At 42.0% G+C, this 22,839-nt stretch overlaps 1 pseudogene; it reads right to left on the bottom strand.

Annotated features, from left to right (window-relative positions):
- Positions 1-121: 121 nt before the first annotated feature.
- On the bottom strand, positions 122-12,015 carry LOC125879580 (centriolar coiled-coil protein of 110 kDa-like; annotated as a pseudogene).
- Positions 12,016-22,839: the final 10,824 nt, after the last annotated feature.

Raw genomic sequence — 22,839 nt, 5'->3', positions numbered from 1 at the left:
TGAGATCTTAAACTGTGTGTCTTGTTGAGTCAAGCCGGTTTCACTGTGAATATCTTTTCATTTTTATCATGAATCAGACTCAGTCCAGAAAATTCCAATAATTTAAGAATTTATTCTGGTCATAGAAAACATGACAATTTGCCATTTAAAAAAAAAAAAGAAATTAAAAGAGAGCATACAGCAATGTTACACACCATCAACTCACTGAATAATACTGACGCAGACGTATAAAGCCAGTGTGGAATCGCAGAGAACAAGTGGGTGTACCAGTTCCTGAACATGAGATTAGATGATTTAAATAGATATAAATAAATATTCTTTTATTCAGAGTCTGACCCTTCTTCTTGATGTGGGCAGTGGACATTAAGGGAAAACTTAAGGGAATCTGGCATACATTTTAAATGGTCTTAATAATTTCGTTTTATTCAGAGGAAACTCCACACTGAGTGTCTGCTGTGCATCTCCTGTTATATGAAGCTACATTAGTGTAACAGCGTGCCAGTGTGTAAACATTTATTTATTTTAATGTGGCACTGATTTAATCCAAATGTTAAACAGACTGAAATGTCTCAGGTTACTGTAAACTCAGCAGCATTTAATAAAGAAACAGCACAAACAGGTACTCAAAGCCCTTCAACAAAACCTTCTAATTTATGAATTATACTCACTTAAATACTCTTTTTTTTAATGTAAACTACATTATGTGACTGTCAGCATGAAACTGATGTTTGTAAATTCACTTACAGCTATAAGCACTAGATGTCAATGAACACATGAATATATGCATGCTAAAATGTCACCGATAGCAAAGGCATAGCTCTTAGGCACAGATAAAACTGGTGACTCACTTCACTTTAACTCTGACCTTCTTCTAGCTTGTATTTAAGTACAAAGGCTTGTTTTTTTCTTTAAAATGTCAAATGTACCTACCTTGTCATTAAGTAGTTCATACACAGTATCAATCTACAAGTAAGTTTTGTGGATAACAATCAGTTGTTGCCACTAAATAAATTCAGCAAGCTTCAACAGTCTAAAACAAAGGCATTGTGATGATGTGTATCAGTGAGCTAAAGTGTGGTAGAGAATACAATCATTTAAATTTCAGAAGGTAGATTAGACAATCGTATTAGCAGCGCTGACTGGAGTTGCAAGTTTTTTATTCAAAGACTAAAAATTCAAGTTGGCAGGTCAGGGATGTTGAGTCACCTGTTAACCCAGAGAGTGCTGCTTCTTCAGGCTGTCAGAGCGCCTCACTCTCTCCTCTGGCGTCTTTCTGTACCAGCTCCTGTGAGGAAACAGTCGCTGTTATACTGTGCTGACTTTAAAGTCATCGGTGCAAGATAGCAACATTTTCTCAAGAGTGGAGTGAGGAATGAGGAATCTCCAACAGGGCTCAACAACCAGGATTGCCTGATTGCTCGGGGCGAGGAAAAAGCAACACCAGACTGGTAAATTGTGAAGTGGTAAAACACAATTATACAACAAGTAGATCTGATCAGGCAACCTGATTGGTCAACTAGACATTCAGAACGTGATCAAATCAGCATGACAGCACTAAAAATATTACTCTGCCATCTACATGACAACATTGTGACTTTACAGAGCTGCAGCAAAAACCAGTAGGTTACAATAAAGATGCAAAATGGATCTCTTTGTTGTTAACTTTTATTTAAATCATCTTTCTTTAATAAAAATAATTTATTGTGCTGTCAGAGTGTTGCTAGATTGCAGCATTAATACAGGAGCAGCAAACTACAAACAGTTTGGTGACCACAGTGAAAATGTTGGTTTGAAAGGTTGATTGCTGACGATTGGCTGAAGCAGAAAATTTCTTCAGACAGAAACATATTGTGAATTTTAGAAGTGATGACATCTGTGTTTTTTAATAAAGTTAGAAAAGGTAACACAACAGATGTTTCAGCAGACTTCTTAATGCCAACAACATTGACTTAATAAGGCTGTTTTGTGTTTGTATCTGTGGTTTTATTTAGTTTGGGAAATCCCACGATCCAACGCATTAAAGTTTGCTCCACATCGGAACCCATCAGCTATGGTCTAATGACGATAAAAAAGTATTTTGAGCTGATCTGGTGTAACTGGCAGATGGCTTAGTCAACACTTCCTCCTCTGTGTGCTGGTAATTTCGGCTAATCTCTATGAGCAGAAATTAGCATATCAATCAATCAAACTTTATTTGCATAGCACTTTTCATACATTAAAAATGCAGCACAAAGTGCTTCACAGAATAAAAACAAACAAAAATAATACATACATATTGAAAACCAGGTGAGGAAAGAGCCACCTATGGGGTGCCATCCACACTGAGAGGCGCCACAGCCGATGGCCACAGGGAGCGCCGCCACAGAGACCACCCCGACCCAGACAGACCGGGGTGGACTCCACACATGATGCAGAGCCCCCCAGTCCTCTGGGCCTGAGGGATCTCCAGGGCGACGTCCCCGCAGGCAGACCGGACACACCTCTCAGTGTGGAGGCCCCCCATGAGGAAACACTGGAGCTAAAAACTAAAAGACTAAAAGACTAAAAGGCAATATGATAAGATAAAACAAGTATGAGATAAAATAATGATAAAATGCATAAAAATGTAAGATTAGGCAAAATTAAAGATTAAAATAATATTAATAATAATAAATAAATAAATAAATAAATGAAGATTTAGAAACTAAAATGCATAAAGATTTAAAAATAGATCATTTAAAAGCATTAGAAAGTAAAAAGAACATATAATAGAAGAATTAAAAGAGCAAAAGAAATCAGTTAAAAGCTAAATTAAAAAGGTGAGTCTTGAGCCTCCTATTAAAAACATCAACAGTCTCTGCAGTCCTGATGTTTTCCGGCAGGCTGTTCCATAAGTGAGGGCCATAATAGCTGAATGCAGCCTCCCCGTGGGTTTTGTTCTAACTCTTGGAACAATTAAAAGGCCGGTGCCGGAGGACCTCAGGATCCACAAGGGTTGATATGATAAAAGCAGGTCAGACAAATAAGATGGCCCAAGACTGTTAAGACATTTAAAAACTAATAAAAGAACTCTGAAGAAATATGAATGGAGATACATTTTTAAGAATGTAATATAAAGTTAACTCGGCATCAATGGGCTCTGACGTTGCATTTTGACTAATGAATTTCGCCTCTTCAAACTGACTGTTAACCTGCTGTTCAGTGTGATTGGTCAATACTACTTGGACTATGGAAACCAGAACACTGGTACTCAAATTTTGTCCTGTTGCCTACAGATTCAACACACACACACACACACACACACACGCAGAATCTGTTTATAGAGATTAACGTTAGCTCAAGTTGGCTGGCGGACTCATAAGGGACGAGGAATCATCTCTGCTGCTACGTTGTTACTAGGAATCATTACGTAGGAGTCCACTGACTTGACTGACTGTTTCTCAGTTTTTAGTCAGGCCCCATTAATTTCCATAGAAACTGAGATAACACTCCCAACACACTTCGTTCATAACCATTGCATAATCTCAATGCTACACTTGAAGGTTAGCTAAAAGGGTTATATTTTCCAGAGCTGATGATGGAAGTAGCTATGGAGAGAGTTATCTCACTTTCTTCTCATCTCTGTTGAGAGTTGCACATGCACAATACTCATCGGGCACTCAAGAAAAAAAATAGCGTCAGGTAAAGACAACGTTTATGAGCTATAGTGCAAGTGAGCATTTTAACAATCCTGGAAACAGGAATTTAGTTGGGTTGGTGCTGGAGGATGTGAAACTCCAACTACATATGGCGCAGTTTGCTGCAAGATCAGAGCAAGGCGGATAAAACATGGTTACCCTGTGTCCTTGTTCTGATTCATTTACTTAAATAAAGATTAAACATAACATGACAACCACCTATAAATAAAACAATTTGTGTCGGGACAAGTAAAAACTGGGCAAATAGATTTCTCTTGAACCTTGTCCAAATAAATGACAGTTTATGTGATATATGGTAAGAAGTCAAGGCACTTTGCATTCAAGGTGAAATAAAACTCACCCCTGGCGGTTGAGCTGGCCTTGGACAGGAGAATTTTGGCCTTGGCTTGGCTTCAGGACTCTGGAAAAAGGAGAAAAGGATGTATTTAGAGAGCAGATTTTCTGAAAATGCAGTTTAACGCATAAAACCAGACACTATAAAGCACCTGTTGGTGGTGGGGCTCTTTGGCTTCTGCAGCATCTTTCTAGCCTGTGCTGGGGATTCACCAACCCTGCAGAGTGTCACATACACACAATAAAAAACATTAACATCTAAAACCAGATCCTATCTGCAGTGTGAGGTGGTGTCGCTCTCTCCCATCTTACCTCTTTTTCCTGTCCAGAGACCTCTGTGTGGCGGCAGACAGAACCACCCTCTCCTTGGGGTTCTTGGCTTTCTCCTGCAGGTTTGACACAGTCAGCAAAGAACGTAGTTGAAGATAAAAGTACTGCCACTGACAGCTTCAGATGAGGCATGTTATGAGGTTGCCACAAAACTGTGTTCTCTGTAAGTCACTTTGTGGTAAGCTGGTAATCAAGCTGCTAAATAAGAACAGCTCATAACTATATGATTTTAAAGTGCCACATGTTATCAGCAGGTCGACCACTTATAATTAATCTAAACACATGTAGCTGGCAGACAAACATTAACAAATCATGTATATGTTGACATGTATCATGTTAACTTTCCTTCAAGCCTTCCTTCAAAGAGAAGCAGCAAATGTTAATTTCTTCTGATTCAACATGGCTACGTGGTTGATTGATGTTCAGGTTACCATGTCTCGTAGCTTCCTCTCTGCTCGGAGCTCCCTGTCCTGCTGCAGCAGTGCTAATCGATCCTCAGACGCATTTCGAAGAAGATGTCATGGATGTCGTAAAGGGCTGCACGTAACTGAGGGACAGAGGACACACGCATGAACATAAAGAAGGATGGACCTCTGCTGTCTGCAGACACTAACTACACTTTAGTACCTGAGCTTTAACTCTCTCCTGCAGGGATCGATCTTGTGCTGAGCAGGGGCCTCTCTTCTGTGGAGCCTCAGTCTGGAATGAACGGATGAACTCCTGCGTATCCTAAACACACATAAACACAGTGCACATTCAGATATATACAGTTTTTCCCGCAGTCACAAACATGACGATCCATTTACTGTTTGTTTGTTGTTTTTTTTTAATTGGTTGGTTTTAAGTGTGCGTTTTTTGTGTGTCTGTGAGGGTGTTGTCTCACCGTGACCGTCTGCCGCAGGTGTTTGACCTTCTCTGTTTTCAGCAGTCTGCGAGTGAGGAAGCCGCGAATGATGGCGCCAATTCGACAGAATGCTCTCTGCTGCTCTGCTGTCAGAACCTGGACAACACAAGGACACGAGAAGATGGGAATGTGAGGATAGAAAGACAGAGATAGTTTCAGAAATAAATGTTCATCTATTGTGAAAACAAAAAGGAGTTAGTTACATATAGTTGGATGTGGGATGGGAATCATATAAGGCTGGATGGAAGATATGTCAGTTGACAAGGCAAATATTTATCTGGGATGAAGAAATGAATGGTTCATGGTCTAAAGATATATGTCTGTCCAGACTCTTATGAAGCCATGACAGTGGACAATCCTTTAAATATGAATGTTTCTGCAAAAAAAGCTACAAATTCTAAAACATGGATGCTTCAAACACATCTTCAACCTGGCAGCACAGAAGATCTACACAAGCAGCACAGTCAGTAACCACTGTCTTTATCCACCAGAATCTTATCAGTTTGTGCCAAATTTGAAGATGCAGTCACATTTTCTTTTCTATTTGGGCATACCCACCAGACTTAGCCTCGCCCGGGGTTTGCTAACTGCCCATGTGGGCCCCCACAGAAAGACAGGAGGCTGGACAGAGGGAGATGATATGCTGGAAGAGACAGGACTGGGAAAACCTGCAGAAAGAAACAGATACTTGCAATTTAGGTGTTTGACGTCTGTTTTCAGCAGTCTGCATGTGAAGAAGCCACAAGTGATGGCGCCAGTTTATAAATGAAGAGTTTTCCTGTGCAGTAAAAACCTCTGGCTCAACTTCTCCAGAGTTAATGAACTACAGTACTCTTCTGTCTGTGCAGTTTTTTTGTCATCACCACTCATACAAACTCTAGCACAGTAATAAGTGAGCATGGTGGTACCTATATTGTGTCCAGGTGATCGCTCAGATGGTGTGTGAGCAGGGCTTAGTCCTGGGCAGGACGGGCTCACAACAGGACGGCTGTCACTCACAGACATACAGTTCCACCCACAAGCATCCCCACTCAAAGGCCGCACACAGCCCTGCTCCTTCAGTCTTCTCTCTGTCTCCTCCAGCTCCTAACACACACACACACACACAGACACAGACACAGACACAGACACACACACACACACACACACACACACACACACACACACACACACACACACATCAGTAGTGCATTCTAACTAAACAACAAAATACAGGTTTTGTTGTTGCTTTCCAGCACAAAAAAAACCAACACATTTTTGGTTATCTGCTATTTATATGTGTGATTCCATGTGCTGACCAGACGGAGGCGCTGTTGCTCTTTCTCCTGCTCAGCCAGGAGCAGAGACATCTGCAAGGCGTGCTCCTCCTCCAGACGTCTTTGCATGTCCTCCAGTGCCTGTGCTCGCCTCTGGGTCTCCTCTGCTGATGTACACAAAGAAATATATGTAAAATCATCTCTTTTACCTTTTAAAAGTTTCCCTGTCTCTCCAGCTTACAATGTTTAACCTAAACGCTGCAGTGGGAGAGACAGTGATCACAGTGGAAATGACACAGTTTAACTCAGAGGGATTTATGTAGATACAGTGTGCATTACAGGAACTGTGCGAGAGAGTCTCACCTGTCTTGCTGGCCTGTGCCTCAGCTGCATTTCTGAGGACAGTTGGTGTGATCCTTACATTGTTTGTCCCCTGAGGCTCATCAGGCTCCATCCTGAGTGTGACCTGGGCCAGGTCAGGAGTCATGCGGGGCCTCAGCAGAGATGTTGAGGGATTATCTACCTCATACGACTGGTTTAAGGGGGCTGCGGGGGTGCGCCAACTTGGAGCCACGCATGTAACTCCTGCCATGAAGCGAGGAACCCGTTCCTGGCTGCGGTCTATGTGCTCAACTCCAGAGTGGTAGCTATGCAGCTGGCTGTCCAAGGTGTGGCAGCGCCGGCGAAATCCTGCAGCCAGATGGTCATGGTGTCCCTTCCCGTGCCCTGAGGTACTAACAGAGCTACAGGTCTCCTGCACTGGACTGGTGCCACAGTGGCTGGATCGTCGACTGCCACTCGTGCTAACACCACCACCACTTTCACTCCCCACAGAGCCCCGAGGATCGGGGGACTTCAAGACCCCTGAGAGAGCTTCTCCCAGATCTGCCATGCCAGCACCTTCCCCTGACCTTCCTGGGCTTCGAGGATAAGATCTGCTGGGCCGATGGGAAACGAAATGTGGATGTTCCTGTAGAAACTGGGCGTGGTCTGCGCCTCTGTGCACGGGGACTGACGCTAGACTCTGGACTGGGGAGACGAGCAAACCGGTCAGGTAGACTGGGTGAGAGGCAGCCAGACTGCTGGGGACTGGGATTGTACAGAGTCTGATGCTGAATTTGGGTCTGAGGGGGGGCAACAGGGCTATGGTGCAGACTGAATCCAAACTCAACGCCCGTGTCCCCCATGGGACTGCAGCTCTTGTTGCCCTTGTCAGAGACAGTCTCTGGGGAGACCTGGTGACTGTCTGGACAACTTTTGACCCCTGCTGACTCTGCTCTCTCTTCACATATTCTCTTGATCTTTTAAGGAGGCTGTCCAAACTCATGTCATCCTCCTCCTCCTCCTCTTCCTCCTCACTCTTCCCTTCCCCCTCCACCATCTCTTCTTCTACTGCCTTGAAGCCATTGAGGATAGGGGTCTCAGAGCACGGAGGAGCAGGCTGATCACTTGTCTGAAGCCCAAATCCAGGGTCTCTGGGAAGTCCAGGAGAGTCAGTCACCAGGGTGTAGCCACTGACAATGGCTGGTTTTGAAACTGGCAGCTTTTCAACATCTTCACTTGGTACTTTATCTGCCTGTGGGAAGACAATGAGTAATGATGACCAATCATCAGATGAAGTGGCAATAAACAATGACCAGTTGATGAAATGATTTGTCCGAAATTGCATCAGTTTAAAGGTGCACAATGCAGGATTATTTAAAAAAAAAAACAACAACATGAGACCCTGCTCTCTGTCTGTATTTTCTTCTTATTTTCCTACGTTCAGGGTGTTCCTGGGCACAGCGTGAACATGAAGTTGGGACCTTAACCCTGAGCCTGCAAGCAGCACACCACATCCAAGACGTACGATTATTGCAGATACAGCGCCAAAACAATGCTAATATATCGAGCACCAAACGTAGGAAGCTGAGGTTGGCTTTCTCTTTCACTGGAGATACTGTTTACAAACGGTAGCCAACAATTCCTGCACAGTATACCTTTAAAACAGTTCATCGCTAACATTTACTTCAAACATGCTTTAAAGACATAAAAACCTGGATGAGCTCCAATTTCCTGATGTTGAATTCAGACAAAACTTTAGTTATTGTTCTTGGCCCAAGACACCTCAGAAGCTCTTTATCTGATGATATAGTTTCTCTGGATGGCATTTCTCTGGTCTCTAGCACTACCGTAAGAAACCTCGGAGTAATGTTTGATCAAGATTTGTCTTTTAACTGCCATATAAAACAAACTTCACAGACTGTGTTCTTTCATCTATGTAACATTGCAAAATTAGGCCTATTCTGTCCCAAAAAGATGCAGAAAAATTGGTCCACATTGTTACCTCTAGGCTGGATTACTGTAACTCCCTATTATCAGGTAGCTCTAGTAAGTGTTTAAAAACTCTCCAGCTAATTCAGAATGCAGCAGCACATGTACTAACAGGAACTAAGAAACGAGATCATATTTCTCCTGTTTTAGCTTCTCTGCACTGGCTCCCTGTAAAATCCAGAATTGGTCAAGAAATGGTCAAGCTCCGTCATATCTTAGAGAGCTCATAGTGCCATATTATCCCACCAGAACACTGCGCTCTGAGAATGCAGGGTTACTTGTGGTTCCTAAAGTTACCAAAAGTAGATCAGGACCCAGAGCCTTCAGCTATCAGGCTCCTCTCCTGTGGAACCATCTTCCTGTTTCGGTTAAGACTTTTGTTTTTGATAAAGCTTATAGTTAGGGCTGGCTCTTGCAGTTCGGGCTGGCTCTTATAGTTAGGGCTGGCTCAGGCTTGTCTTGGATCAGCCCCTAGTTAGGCTGATATAGGCCTCGTCTGCCAGGGGACCTCCTACGATACACCAAGCCCCTTCTCTTTTTCTCAGTTTCTAAAAAGTTGGTTCTTCTTCATTTGCTAACATTACCATCCTATTAATGCATATCGCTAACTCGGCATTACTGCATGTCACTAACTCGGCTTCAGCTCCCGAGCCTTTGTGTTTCACTGTCTCGCAGGTTCCCTCGTATCTCAGCTTCGCCTGGATCGTGTGTAGTGGTTACGCTGCTGCCGCGGTCCTGCCTGATGCCTCCTACTACTGCTGTTATTATTAGTCATACGACTTTTATTGTCACTTACATACACTATCATATATCAATATATACTTACAACCTATTGTATCACAATTACTGTTATTATTATAATATTATTACTAAAATTAATGTTATTGTAGCTACTGTCATTAGTGTCTGCCCTGCATCTCTCTCTGTCTGTCTCTCTATGTCTCATTGTGTCATGTGGATTACTGTTAATTTGTTATGCTGATCTGTTCTGTACGACATCTATTGCACATCTGTCCGTCCTGGAAAAGGGATGCCTCCTCAGTTGCTCTTCCTGAGGTTTCTACCATTTTTTTCTCCTGTTAAAGGTTTTTTCTGGGGGAGTTTTGTCCACTGTGAGGGTCCTAAGGACAGAGGAATGTCATATGCTGTGAAGCCCTCTGAGGCAAATTGTGATTTGTGATATTGGGCTTTAGAAATAAAATTGAATTGAATTCAAACAATTCAAAGGGAAAAATATTAGATAGACAAATTTTGGTGGTCAACCAAATGTCACTAAATTGAAAAGTCCCTTGTCGAGTATGTAATCCAATTCAGACTTAAGAATAACCCAGTTTGAAAGCCTAAACCCCATCCTAACCTGTCCCTAGCCTTATCACTTCCAACATGAGAAATCTAAGCAAGGTCAACCTTAATAACCAAGACACTCAGTGCTTACTATTTCCACACCTGAATATCCTTTAATGACACACTTGATATTCATCCAGATCTCTTAATAAGTATCTGAGTCTGGATTGTTGATGTTGGTTATCCGTAAAAATACATGCCATAGCCATCCTTTTGTTTGTGATATAAACACATCCTAGAGATAGCAGTAGCAAAAGACAGTGACTGGCCAGTCATGTTTATTGAAATACTCGAAATTCCGCTCAGGTGGGCAATATTGCTTTGGATGCTGAGTTGACAAGAAAGGGCCATCATCAGGTAAAAATAACACAGCCTGCCAGAGACTGTGTTGAGTCAGACAACCTGTATTTAAGTCTGCAAATGTCATGAGAGATTCTGGGACAGACTGTAATTTAATTTTTGTGCTACATCGTGGGACTGACACACAGACCTATTTCACATATTCACTTTTGGATGAAATGTGTTTATCAAATAAACAAAGTGGCTCAAAGTTGTTGCTGTTTTAAACAGTGTGGCAGAATCTATGCTGTGTGACTTTCATAAGCATTTGGATGTGGTAAATGTATATATTTTACTATTTGATTTCACCTATTCAGCGCACACTGTACATCTACACTATGTCACATTAACTCTGCAAAACATCTTGTATTCCTTTTTCCACTGGATCCCGATCCACCCAGACCTGTGACCAGGACCAAACTGTGCTACTGACCTGAGCTTGGTCCAGTATGTCCTGAACCCGCGCCAAAAGGTTGTTCCTCTGCTGCCTCTGCCTGACCACCTCCAGCTGGACCGCCTTCCATCTGTGGTCACGCATCTCATTGCGCTGCTCTGCACTCAACTGGAAAAATACACATTGTACACTGATTCAAAAACTTGTACCTTTTAAGCTACACTCTCAGTTTTCAACAAACCCAAGCAATAACTTATGAGAAGAGATAAATAAAGCAATAGTTAGGACAAGGCTTCCAATGGACAAAATGTATTTCACGAGGTTTGTTTGTCATCTATTTTCAGGTTTTACGAATAGGACAGTCGCTCTTCTTTCACTGTATGTTTGTGTCTCCTTTGTTTGAGTGGGGGAGAAATCTTAAACGATCCTCAGCTTCACAATGGCCTCTCCATCATGTGGCTATTCCTGAGAAGTCATTTGTCAGCAGTCACTAGCAGATGGATTCTCCTGACTAACATCAAACAGCCTCAGTGTTCTTTGTCATCAATTAATGGCTCTCTTTTTCCGCTGCCAACTGCTGATCTAATTGGGACTAGTCAGCCCACGTGTTTCAGACATATTCTGTAGCTCAAACAGAAATGTGTTTTCCCCTAAATGTTTTTACATCCTTGTCATTGTTACTGTAACTGAACAGTTTAAGCAATGCTCTCTGTTACTATGCAGCTCAGAGTTACAACAACAGAGCCACAGGATAGCGACAGATATACAGACTGTCTAGGGAAACCGACCAAATATTGTGTCATTAAAAAGCAGAGCTACCTTTGTGGCAACAGAGCACTTGCACAAACCACCTGCAAATTTCTTAAAAACATCCATTCTGTCTACTTTTCATGAAAAACACTTCAGAAACTGACACTGGTTTAGCTACGTCTTGTTTGTGTCCTGTTAGGATATGTCCTCGTGTCTGTTTGTTTCCTCCTCACCAGAGGCGAGCACTGCTCTCCCATGGAAGCAGATGACAGAGAGAGCCTTCAGGGTGCACAGTGGCTCACATGTCGTCTTCTTGAATTTCTCCTCCTGCAGTATGGCCAAAGTCCGCAGACAGAACTCCTCGTAGCTTTCCATCTCTGGGCACCCACACATCCAGAATAGGAAACACACACCATGTAGCCTCACCCGGCTGTTAAATTCAATGGAGAGGTGGAATTAGATGGATATCCACAAAGTCGGTGGACGTGTGAGTTTAGGCTGCACTGGGTGTGGATCAGGAGAGGAAACAATCTGAGATTATACGTGGAAGAGCAGGACAAATAGCCTGCAACAAAAGAGGGTCTGTCTGCCCTTAATGGTTCTATCAGACTCATCACATTCCTGTCATTCCTTTCTGTCAGACCTTACTGGTGTCTGACTATTTCCGTGTCTCATGGAAGTGCATATGTGTCTAATCAATACAGTTTCTATTTCTGAAATGCCTGTCAGCAGATGGATAATACAGACCCTTCACAGACAGGTAGTGTTAACACAGGGCGTTAGCCCAGGCGTACAGCTGTTGTATGGATGAAATTAAAACGTAATTGCAATGAAAGCTGCTTTGTGATCAGTGTTTACTCTATTTAGCTCATCTATGAAAATCACCATCCCTCGGTTAGGCTTTAATTCAACCTTTACAGTGCCACCAGTAACCTAGTGGTCATCAGTCGCCTAATTACAGTAGCCAGCGCACACTGATTCATTACAGCCTGGTGCCAGCACAGTGGAGGTGGGTATGGTTTGCCTTTTGTACCCAGCTGTTACAAAGCAACCGGCATCTTTGAATGTATAATATAAGAGCTACGCTGCTCGGTTTCACGGCTTCTTTTAAAACCATAGAGTCGTTTCAGTCCAGATGTGCCCTGGCTGAATGGCAGCTAACAACGTTAACTGCTGCTCGTTAGCCCTGTCTTACCTTCAAAATGGAGGAAACAGTGATTTCTCCTGTCCTGTCTCCCGACGACGGGAGTGTTACACGCGCACAAATGTCGCAGGGAAACGACAAAGTGCGCCTACAACACGAGCCTCATGTTTCTCCTTCAATCTCGGGCTGCCCATCATCACCAGTTTCAACTCTTCCGGGGCTCCAACAGCGCCTCCTAGCAACAGAGCGTCGGCCGCGTTCCAATACAGTCCACGCGACCTGTTCACGTTACTACTAGCAACCGCTTCGCTCCTTTGTCAACAATTACACCCACACCCCGAGACATGAAAGAGTTTTGAACGTTTTAATGAACACTTCTTACAAATATCACGGGAATGAGACTGTGGTAAAGTAAGTAAAGGAAAGTCAAAGGTGGTGCTCTGAGGAAAGTGGAACGAGATTTTTGTCGAGCACTTACCTCACCATCTGCATTTTAAATCACCTCATTTGTGACACATCCTATTGTTCATCACATCAACTCTGTGCATTGTGAACACTGTTCTGGAATTTTACGAGTCCCCAGTATTGTTCTGCTCTCACAGTGCTCCTTCTACATGGACTAATCTAAAAGACCACTCCGCCACCATCATGGCTGTTTAAGTGCCTTATTTCTGATCTTGTTTTATCACCCTGTATTTCTACCTTTAGAGCTCATTTATTGTTATTGTTGTTTGTTGTTTTGAATTATTTCATTTCTGTTTTAAGTGATATACATGATTGTTCTTTGTTTAGTGATTGTTTTAAATGTTTTTGTCTCCCTAAATTGATTTCCCGAGTCTTAAATAAAGGTTTGAATGAATGCATGAATGAAGAAATTACACACAAGTAAAGTCTGGGAATTTGCACAGCATAAAATGAAAGACTGCTCTCACATTTAGATTTTGACACACATGTGTCAGACCTCTCCTAAAGACTAGTAGGCACTGAAGCAGATACAATAATTGTCACAGGAAGCCCCAGCCTGACTCTTGCTGGCCCTTGGGGGCCATATATATAAAGCTTCCTCGTACAAAGAGTTGCTGCAAGTGACAATTCTTGTTATGTTTTCTTAGAAATTCCCCTTAAGTTAAGGCTAGGTCCTTGTAAAGGTAACATTCATTCACAGAGCATCTTAGCCCTTAAAAGAGCTCCTAAGGTGAAAAACTGTTAGGAGTAAGGAGGAGGACTTTTAAGAGATTTAAGAGTTTCTCAGAAGAGAAAATGATGGAAACACAAAGAGGAAGGAGAAATATTCTCCAAACACTGGGTGACAGTGAGTAAATGAAATGCAACAGATTAGATAGGGATAATATGTGTGGTTGATCTCATGAAGGATATGCGCACATTTCCCCCTTAATCACAACACTAAGATATTTGGAAAACTGGAAAAATGCACCAATGCAGCAGTGATGATTTGAGTCTGTCTCAACCTTCCATCAGCAGAGTGATCACATGAACAATGACAACACTTTCACAGTCCCATGTTGTCACACAGTTCATTTCATGTCCACTGGGTGTCCACACCTTGCAGGCTCACAAACGGGCCTGTCTCTGACAACCAATCACATCTGTTAAAAGAAAGCATCACACTTAGCAGTGGGGTCAACCACACCCCCTCACTAAGGTAAAAGTTTCTGTCCCTTCCTTGCTCAGAGTTGCTCTGAGAACTTTCCTAAATCACTCCTAAGCTAGGACTCCTTAGTAAAACTTTCTCAAAATGATTGTGAATACGACCCCTTAGAAGTAAGTGACAAATTTGTGATGTCATCGGGTATAAAGTCTGGAGCTGCTCCACGGACAGTGAATGGGACAATGATTTTGTTTTATTTTTTTAAATACCCAAACCAACTTTATTCTACTGTCGTGTTCTCTGCTCTGAAACAGAAAGGTACCCAGAAGATTTCCCTGAGTGCTCTCGGTGTCCTCTACAACATCTTTCCCAGTTCATTGTCTATGGAGCAGCTCCAGACTTTATACCTGACAACATCACAAACTTGAGTTGTAGCTCTCTAGTTTTTGGATTTGGGAGAGTTGTTCACGTTTACTTATATTCTTGAATTGTCTTAGACCATCGGAATACCCTGTATGAATTTTAAAAATGGCCGTAGTTCCCCTTTAAGGCCCTTATGCCAGTTGCAACTAATAACCTTACCACAATAACTGCCCCAGCCTGGCTCCTGTTGGCCCTTGGGATCTGGAGTCCTGGGGATGTCAGGTTAAGGTAACAATACCAGTCATATTTATCTATTTTCTCAAACAATACATCACTTTAATCTAGTCTGTGATCATATGCTGTCCTTTGCAACTCCCTTGCAACTTTTTAAGCTGTTGGAGAGCTGTGTGTGTGTATTTTTGAGAAGGCATGGATTCATATTTGTTGTTTGCTATTTTATTTTGCAGCAGTACATTGGCAGACACGCATATAATGTGTGTTTTAAAGCATCTGAATCACAGTGGAGAATTGGTTTATTGTTGAAACACCACTGCCCGACCACATCCAACATTTTTCCAATGATGTCTTTATTATACCACACAATTAAAAACACAGTATCATGACAACAAGCCATCCCACATTCAGCCTGAAGCTAAATTTGGTCTGCTGTTTTCACAACTCATCTTTTGAGTGCGCAGGTGAACCTGAAGGTACAGGCTGAGCAATGCGCACGTGCTCCTTGTTGTCTCGAAGTAGAGCTTCAACGACGTCCCCTGTAAAGGTCATTTTGGAATCCTGTCACAAAAATTAAACGGTGTTAGTTCTCACAGGAGCCACATGTGATCTTTATACGTTCCACAATGACACCCACGGCCTATACCTGAAAAGACTGGCGCTTCACCCCTACACATGCCGTGGACTGCTCATAACACATGACTATATCCAGATGTTTTGGTTCTTTATTCGCCAAAGCCACGTGGAACTGGTCATGATGAGTCTCTAGATGGGGATTCAAATATAAATAATTAATTAGAATGCTAAAATAAGCAAATCCATTGTTATTTCTTTGGGATCTTACCCAACAGGTGCATACAGGAGGATGTCATTTTGTCCTTAGAGACACGGCCATGTTTGTAGGACAGCAGTTTCTCACACACACCCCCACTGATAAGCTTCTCAAGTACCGTCTGTCTGCTCTCAGCTGGAGCTTCCTTCAAGGCTTTCTCAGTCTCTGAGGGCAGTATACATGGGATTTTATTTACTTTCTATACTTTAAAGAAAACAGTCAAACAAGTGGTACTTCTGTGATAATTCAGTGTGTATCATTTTTTGCTTCTTGCTCTGAGGCAAGCTGAATCACCGTACCTCGTGCTGCTGTTAGACAACTCTCACAATAGGCGTCTGTTAAAGAGAAAACAGTCAACAGAAACTAGCCAAACAACAAATAATATCATGACCGAGGAAACCAGCAGAATTGCAGTGTTTAATTTACTCACAGCGGTCTGTGTCTTCAGGCTGCACAGGAAGAAGGTAGCACATACACATTAGAAGAATTAAGATTTTCATACTCACTGACTGCAGACTGAACAAACAGCTTTCTAGACAGTAAGGAAGAGACATATCTTCTGTCTGTGCTCAGGCTAAATCATCCTCCTTTTCACATAATGTGGTCATGTGATGTCATGAACAATGGCATCACATCACCGTCATTCCACAAATGACAGGTGTCCAGTTTTTCAGGTTTTCTCTGACTGCTCACAGGCTGAGCTGTTCCCATGGATGGATTACTGAACGGGCCTATCAGACGCAGGCAGACACTCCTGGCCTTCACCTGCAAAATGTCACTCAAATAAACACATAACGACCAGGAAGAGACTGAGCATAAATGACCACAAAGAGACAAATACAGAGACAAATAAGGACACAGTATGACCTCAGACGCTCCTTTTATGCTGCCTGTTCAAGGTGGGAATGTCACACTGAATTCCGCCCCACCGTTTTTTAACAAAAGGTTCAATCACGGAATGGAGGTTGAGGTTTGTCTTGCCTCTAAGCCAGCAGCGGAGGTAGTAACAGTGCCGAATTGATGTCTGCATGAAAGGGAGAGCAGGCAGGATGGGTCCATGGACAGGATAATGTTTTCATGATGTGTTATGTGTGCGACCCATCCCATCCAGGAGATTGAAAAAGCAGCTAGTAGCAGTTTGCTAACAACTCAAAGAGGAAGAACAGCAGCTGAAAGTATCCACAAATTGGGGAGACACTCAATACGTTCACATGCACGCAGTAGTCGAGCTAAGCTCATAGCTCGGCTATCAGTTAAGTCAGACTTCTCGTCTTGTCTGAGTGTACATGCAGAAGAGAAATTTCTGACCAAGTGTGTCTGACTCTGCCTCGATATGCGGCTCTGTATAGTGCGTATTGAACTAGTTCCCGTTGAAGTTAGGAAGCTAACGACAAATGAAGATGGTGGCGCATGAATGTAGTTTCCACGTCTGTCCAGAGGTGCGTCTTCTGCTTCTCGGTCGCCATGGTGTTTGTATGTTTGTTTTTCCGAGAGTTACTGCAGTGCTATATACTAAACTACTGCTACGTCATCTCTTTCTTCTTCAGGGTGAAAGTCCACAAAAGAGAAAGTGGTGCATGTGCAGAACGCCGAGTCCGACTCCAGTCGGACTGAGTGGATACATGCAGCAATAGTTCCAGTTTCAATTGAATTATCACAAAACCTGTATTTTGTTGTTTAGTTAGAATGCACTACTGATGAGTGTGTGTGTGTTTGTGTGTGTGTTTGTGCATTTTACAAGCTGGAGGAGACAGAGAGAAGACTGAAGGAGCAGGGCTGTGCGGCCTTGGAGTGGGGATGCTTGTGGGTGGAACTGTAGGTCTGTGAGTGACAGCCATCATGTTTTGAGCCTGTCCTAAGCCCTGCTCACACACCATCTGAGCATAGGTACCACCATGCTCACTTATCATTGTGCTGGAGTTTGTATCAGCGGTGGCAAAAAACTGCACAGACAGAAGAGTATTGTAGTTAATTAACTCTGGGGAAATCGAGCCAGAGGTTTGTACTGCACAGGAAAACTCTTCATTTATAAACTGGCACCATCACTTCTTCACATGCAGACTGCTGAAAACAGAGAAGGTCAAACACCTGCGGCAGGCGGTCTTGGTGAGACAACACCCTCACAAACACACACAAAATGCACACTTAAAACCAACTAATGAAAAACAAAACAATAAATGGATCGTCATGTTTGTGACTGTGGTAAAAACTGTATATTTCTGAATGTGCACTGTGTTTATGTGTGTTTAGGATACGCAGGAGTTCATCCGTTCATTCCAGACTGAGGCTCCACAGAAGAGAGGCCCCTGCTCAGCACAAGATCGATCCCTGCAGGAGAGAGTTAAAGCTCAGGTACTAAAGTGTAGTTACTGTCTGCAGACAGCAGAGGTCCATCCTTCTTCATGCATGTGTCCTCTGTCCCTCCGAGCAGAGAGGAAGCTACGAGACATGGTAACCTGAAAATCAATCAACCACGTAGCCATGTTGAATCAGAAGAAGTTGACATTTGCTGCTTCTCTTTTAAAGGAAGGCCTGAAGGAAAGTTAACAGGACACATGTTAACATATACATGATTTGTTAATGTTGTTTATAACATATAGTCAAGAGCTGTTCTTATTTAGCAGCTTGATTGCCAGATTTACAAAGTGAACCCCAAGGAAACCAAATAAAACAACAGATATTATTAAGTCAGTATTTTTGTAACTAATTTTTACAAAATGTTCTGCTTCAGTCCATCGTCGGCAATCAACCTTTCAAACCAACATTTTCACCTTTTATTAAAGAAAGATGATTTAAATAAAAGTTAACAACAAAGAGATCCATTTTGCATCTTTATTGTAACCTACTGGTTTTTGCTGCAGCTCTGTAAAGTCACAATGTTGTCTTGTAGATGGCAGAGTAATATTTTTAGTGCTGTCATGATTTGATCACGTTCTAAATGTCTAGTTGACCAATCAGGTTGCCTGATCAGATCTACTTGTTGTATAATTGTGTTTTACCACTTCTGCCACTACCACTCCTCCTGCTGGAGATACATTCCTCACTCCACTCCTGAGAAAATGTTGCTATCTTGCACATCAATGAAGTTTTGTTGATTTTAAATAATCAGCTGTACATCATTTTGATCAGGCCAAAGACAACAGTAAATGTAAATGTTCAGGAACTGGTACACCCACTTGTTCTCTGAGATTCCATACTGGCTTTATACGTCTGCGTCAGTATTATTCAGTGTGTTGATGGTGTGTAACATTGCTGTATACTCTCTTTTGATTTCTTTTTTTTTTTTTTTTTTTTAAATGCCAAAATGTCATGTGTCACAACCAATCAGAGTGTAGGAATCTCTAACGCAGCTGCTTGTTAACTGCAGTCACACTGTCAAACTAGGTGGAGCGCCCTGAAAAACAAAACATCTGTTGTGAAGGAATGACCTGCCCCACTCTCCCTATGATATGATTTACATATTATGCAAAACATCTTTACATATCATGTAAAACATCAAAGTACATCATCTCCCAGGTCACGAACCAAATACACTCTCCATTCTTCGCTTACTGACTTCTTACCTTTTCTCAGGTGGGTATAGTTTCACACAAAAAGATTTTATTGTTACGGTACCACGATAAAATGTTTTGGTTCTATCTGTCTGAGGGTCCTTAGCATGGAACTGTTTTGGGGCTCCTCACCAAACTACATTTCAATGGTGCAATCACCAGAAGCAGCTCATGCTGCATCTTTTTAAGGACTTTTTTTTTTAGAAGACCTGTATGTGTGTTGAAACTGTCCCTATCATGTGTACGCATCATTTATAACTAAGGCATCATGGCAGCATACTTACCGCTAAACAGACTCTTGCAAAAAGAACAACCCATTTGTCCTGAAGAGAAACTAACATTAAGGCATACGAAGTCCAGACACTTGCTAAACACAGGGTGTTTTACTGTAACATCATTTGAGTGTAAGCACATGGAAGGGCGGAGAGGTGTGCTCTCTGGCCTTTCCATGTAGGTGCGTGGAAGAGGTTTTCTGTACAGACCTGAGGAAAGGCAAAGAGTCCTCAGAGCAGAGCCATACCGCCAAATGTAATACTGCAAATGGAAATAAAGTTTTCTTTGACTAAAGTGTTCCTGACTGAAATAACATTAACAAAGGCTCAGTCAGTAAGTTGACTGTCAGACTGGTGTGCTGATTGCAGATGACGTTCAGGCGTGCAGTGAGTGGGAGAGTGGGAGAAGACGAGGGTGGAGGGAAACAAGCAAACAGACCAAACCAAAAGACACCAAGCAAATGTCACCCAAACAAAGAAATAACACCCCAAACACACAGGCAGGGGTCACAGTTTTAAGTGACACATTTATTTGTGTATTACAGTCATCCTCAGTGTATTTTAAATCCAAAAGACTGGCACACATCTTAAGATGGAGAGGGCCTCATCAACACACATGAAGCAATATGAGGAGCTTCTCCAAACAAAGTAAACAAGGTTTATCAGTATTTCTTTGAGTCACAGTGCCTTGTGTCATGATACAGCAAAATCATTTTATATACAGGCATTTTTTTTAACATTAACTTTTACTAAATGTACAAACTGTTTACAAAGTAATTTAGAGCAGAATATAAAACACAATTACAATGTATGATATTACCCATTGAACCTAAAAGGTCAGAAGTCACCTGAGATGAAGAGATGTATGGTTGTTTTGGACCAAAGTTTATACACACATGCTTTGAAGGAAAATACACCCCAACATGCATAGACGATCATAACACAAGATAACAATAAAAACCTACACCTGGTGGAATAAGGTTGATAATTTTTTATGAGACAAGTCCTTAAAGAAAAATGTAAAGCGGTAAAGAAAAAACTATGAAAGTTGCAGAGTTACAAAGTGCTCTTAACTTAATCAGTGTGGCCTTTAACTGGTAGATAACATATTGTAGTTCCTACATTGGCTGTTGATGACTTTGTTGCTGATCGACAGTGGCACGGGATGCGGGATGAAATGATCAATAATCACACATAACACTGATTATCACTCCTGATTTAAGCTGACACAGTAGGACGGCTGTAGTCTGAACTAGGCATTAGAATTTTCTTATGCAAATTAACAACTCACCTGCTGGCACCAGGAAAAGAGATGCAGAACTTGTGGTTTGTAAAAGAATAGGGAAACTGAGGGGTTGTTGATGATATCTATAAAGTTGGTGGCACGGCAAGCTACATCTACTATTTGTATTCACAGAACTTGATTTACAGTTTTCTGCGTAGACTTTGGTTGTTTGGTGTCTGCAAAAACATAATGCTAATTTTCTACAGAGCAACATTAGTGTCCATTGTACGGTACGGTATCACCAGCTGGTTTGGGAACCTAAATGTCAAATCAAAAACTCAGATTCTCAACCTCGTCAGAGTAGCGGGTAAGATTATGGGTCACCCCCCCCTCAACCCTCAGGAACTGTTCAATCAGGCCGTCATCACTCAGGCAAAAAACATTCTAAATGACAGTTCTCATGTTTTGTTCAACAAATACTCACTAATGCACTCAGGGAGAAGGTACAGGATTCCCTTATGTAAACACAACCGGTACAAACATTCCTTTGTCCCGTTGTCAGTCAAGCTCATTAATGAGCAAATGTAAGCAGGTATTGTGTACTGTGTATTGCATACGGTGTATTAGCACCTTAATGTGTACTTTTTTCTGTGTACGGTGTATTAGCACCCTTATGTGTACTAGCACCTTGATGTGAACCAGCACTTTAAATATGTACCAGCACTTTAATATGTACCAGCACTCTAATGTGTACTAGCACTTTAACTTCAACGAGTAGGCATGGCAAATTGCACAGCTCAGATGAGCAAATATCTTTTTGCACATTGGTCCCTATCTGGTTACCAGTATGGTTTTTTTTGTTTTTTTTAGATGCTGAATGTTTTACTGTCTTTTATGTATTTTTGTTTGTATGTTTCGTGCTGTTTAAGCAGCAGTACTCTGTCTCTAATCCAAATTTCTCCCAAGGGAGACAAATAAATGGACTTCGACTTGACTTATATAAACAACCAAGTGTTTTTCAGCATTTTTGGCCCTGTTGCTGCGAGCGCTTTAGCCCTCCAGTCACTCTAGTATCTCTCATAAGTGTTTGGTACAGGCACAAGCCAACCATCCACATACTCACATTTACACCTGATGTCCTCTAAAAAGAAAGCTTTCTGCTGACCTGTCCTTTCGACTCTCACAAAAATAGTCTTAGATGCATTGTTAGGATGCATGTCGCTGAATATAGTATCAGGTGTGATGTCATACAGGTGGACCACAATGATTGGACGAGCCTGGCACAGACAGTTGGATGTGCACACACAGTTCTCTTTAATAAGCAAAATCAAGCGTATTTCTCCATAGCAGCCATTCTTGAGTTTAATAACACAGTCCGTCTTGTCTGACTGGTTACCGTTTGTCGATTGATAAACAATGTGTCCATTACTGTAGCTGTCATAAGCTTCTACCGATCTAACAAGAACTGGCCGTTTTAAGAGCTCTTCTATTGGTAGTTTTATGGATCCTGTGAGATCCAGATGGCGTGATTTTCCAAGCGGTTTGTCAGAGCCATCCTTCTGCTTCTGCCAGTCTCTCATCTGTGCTTTCTTCCTCTGGTGGATCTGGCCAAACTTGGCTGATATCTGGAGAAAGACAAACCACTTTTAAATAGATATAATAGAGCAATAAAAAAACACCAACAGCAATAGACTGATGAAATTAGATAATCTGATTAATACTAAACCATAAGACTAAACCTGTCACTCTACAGCTAACGTTATATGTCAAAAATGACGGTGCTGAAATCATTTCAATCTTGTTACACACACAACTCGAGCTAAACATTCATTCCACAACATTTCCAGACCAGAAGAAGATCTTGTCTTGTATTTTTAATTGTACTTTAAACAGTTTCACGTTATTCACCTTTGTTTTACTAGAAAAATCGCAAAAAAAATTTCCTCCTTGTGCGGCGTATGTTCCCGCT

The sequence above is a fragment of the Epinephelus fuscoguttatus genome, linkage group LG19, assembly GCF_011397635.1.
Source record: "Epinephelus fuscoguttatus linkage group LG19, E.fuscoguttatus.final_Chr_v1".
Taxonomy (NCBI): domain Eukaryota; kingdom Metazoa; phylum Chordata; class Actinopteri; order Perciformes; family Serranidae; genus Epinephelus; species Epinephelus fuscoguttatus.
The sequence above is the reverse complement of the archived record's forward strand: the minus strand, read 5'-3'. Positions and strand labels throughout refer to the sequence as shown.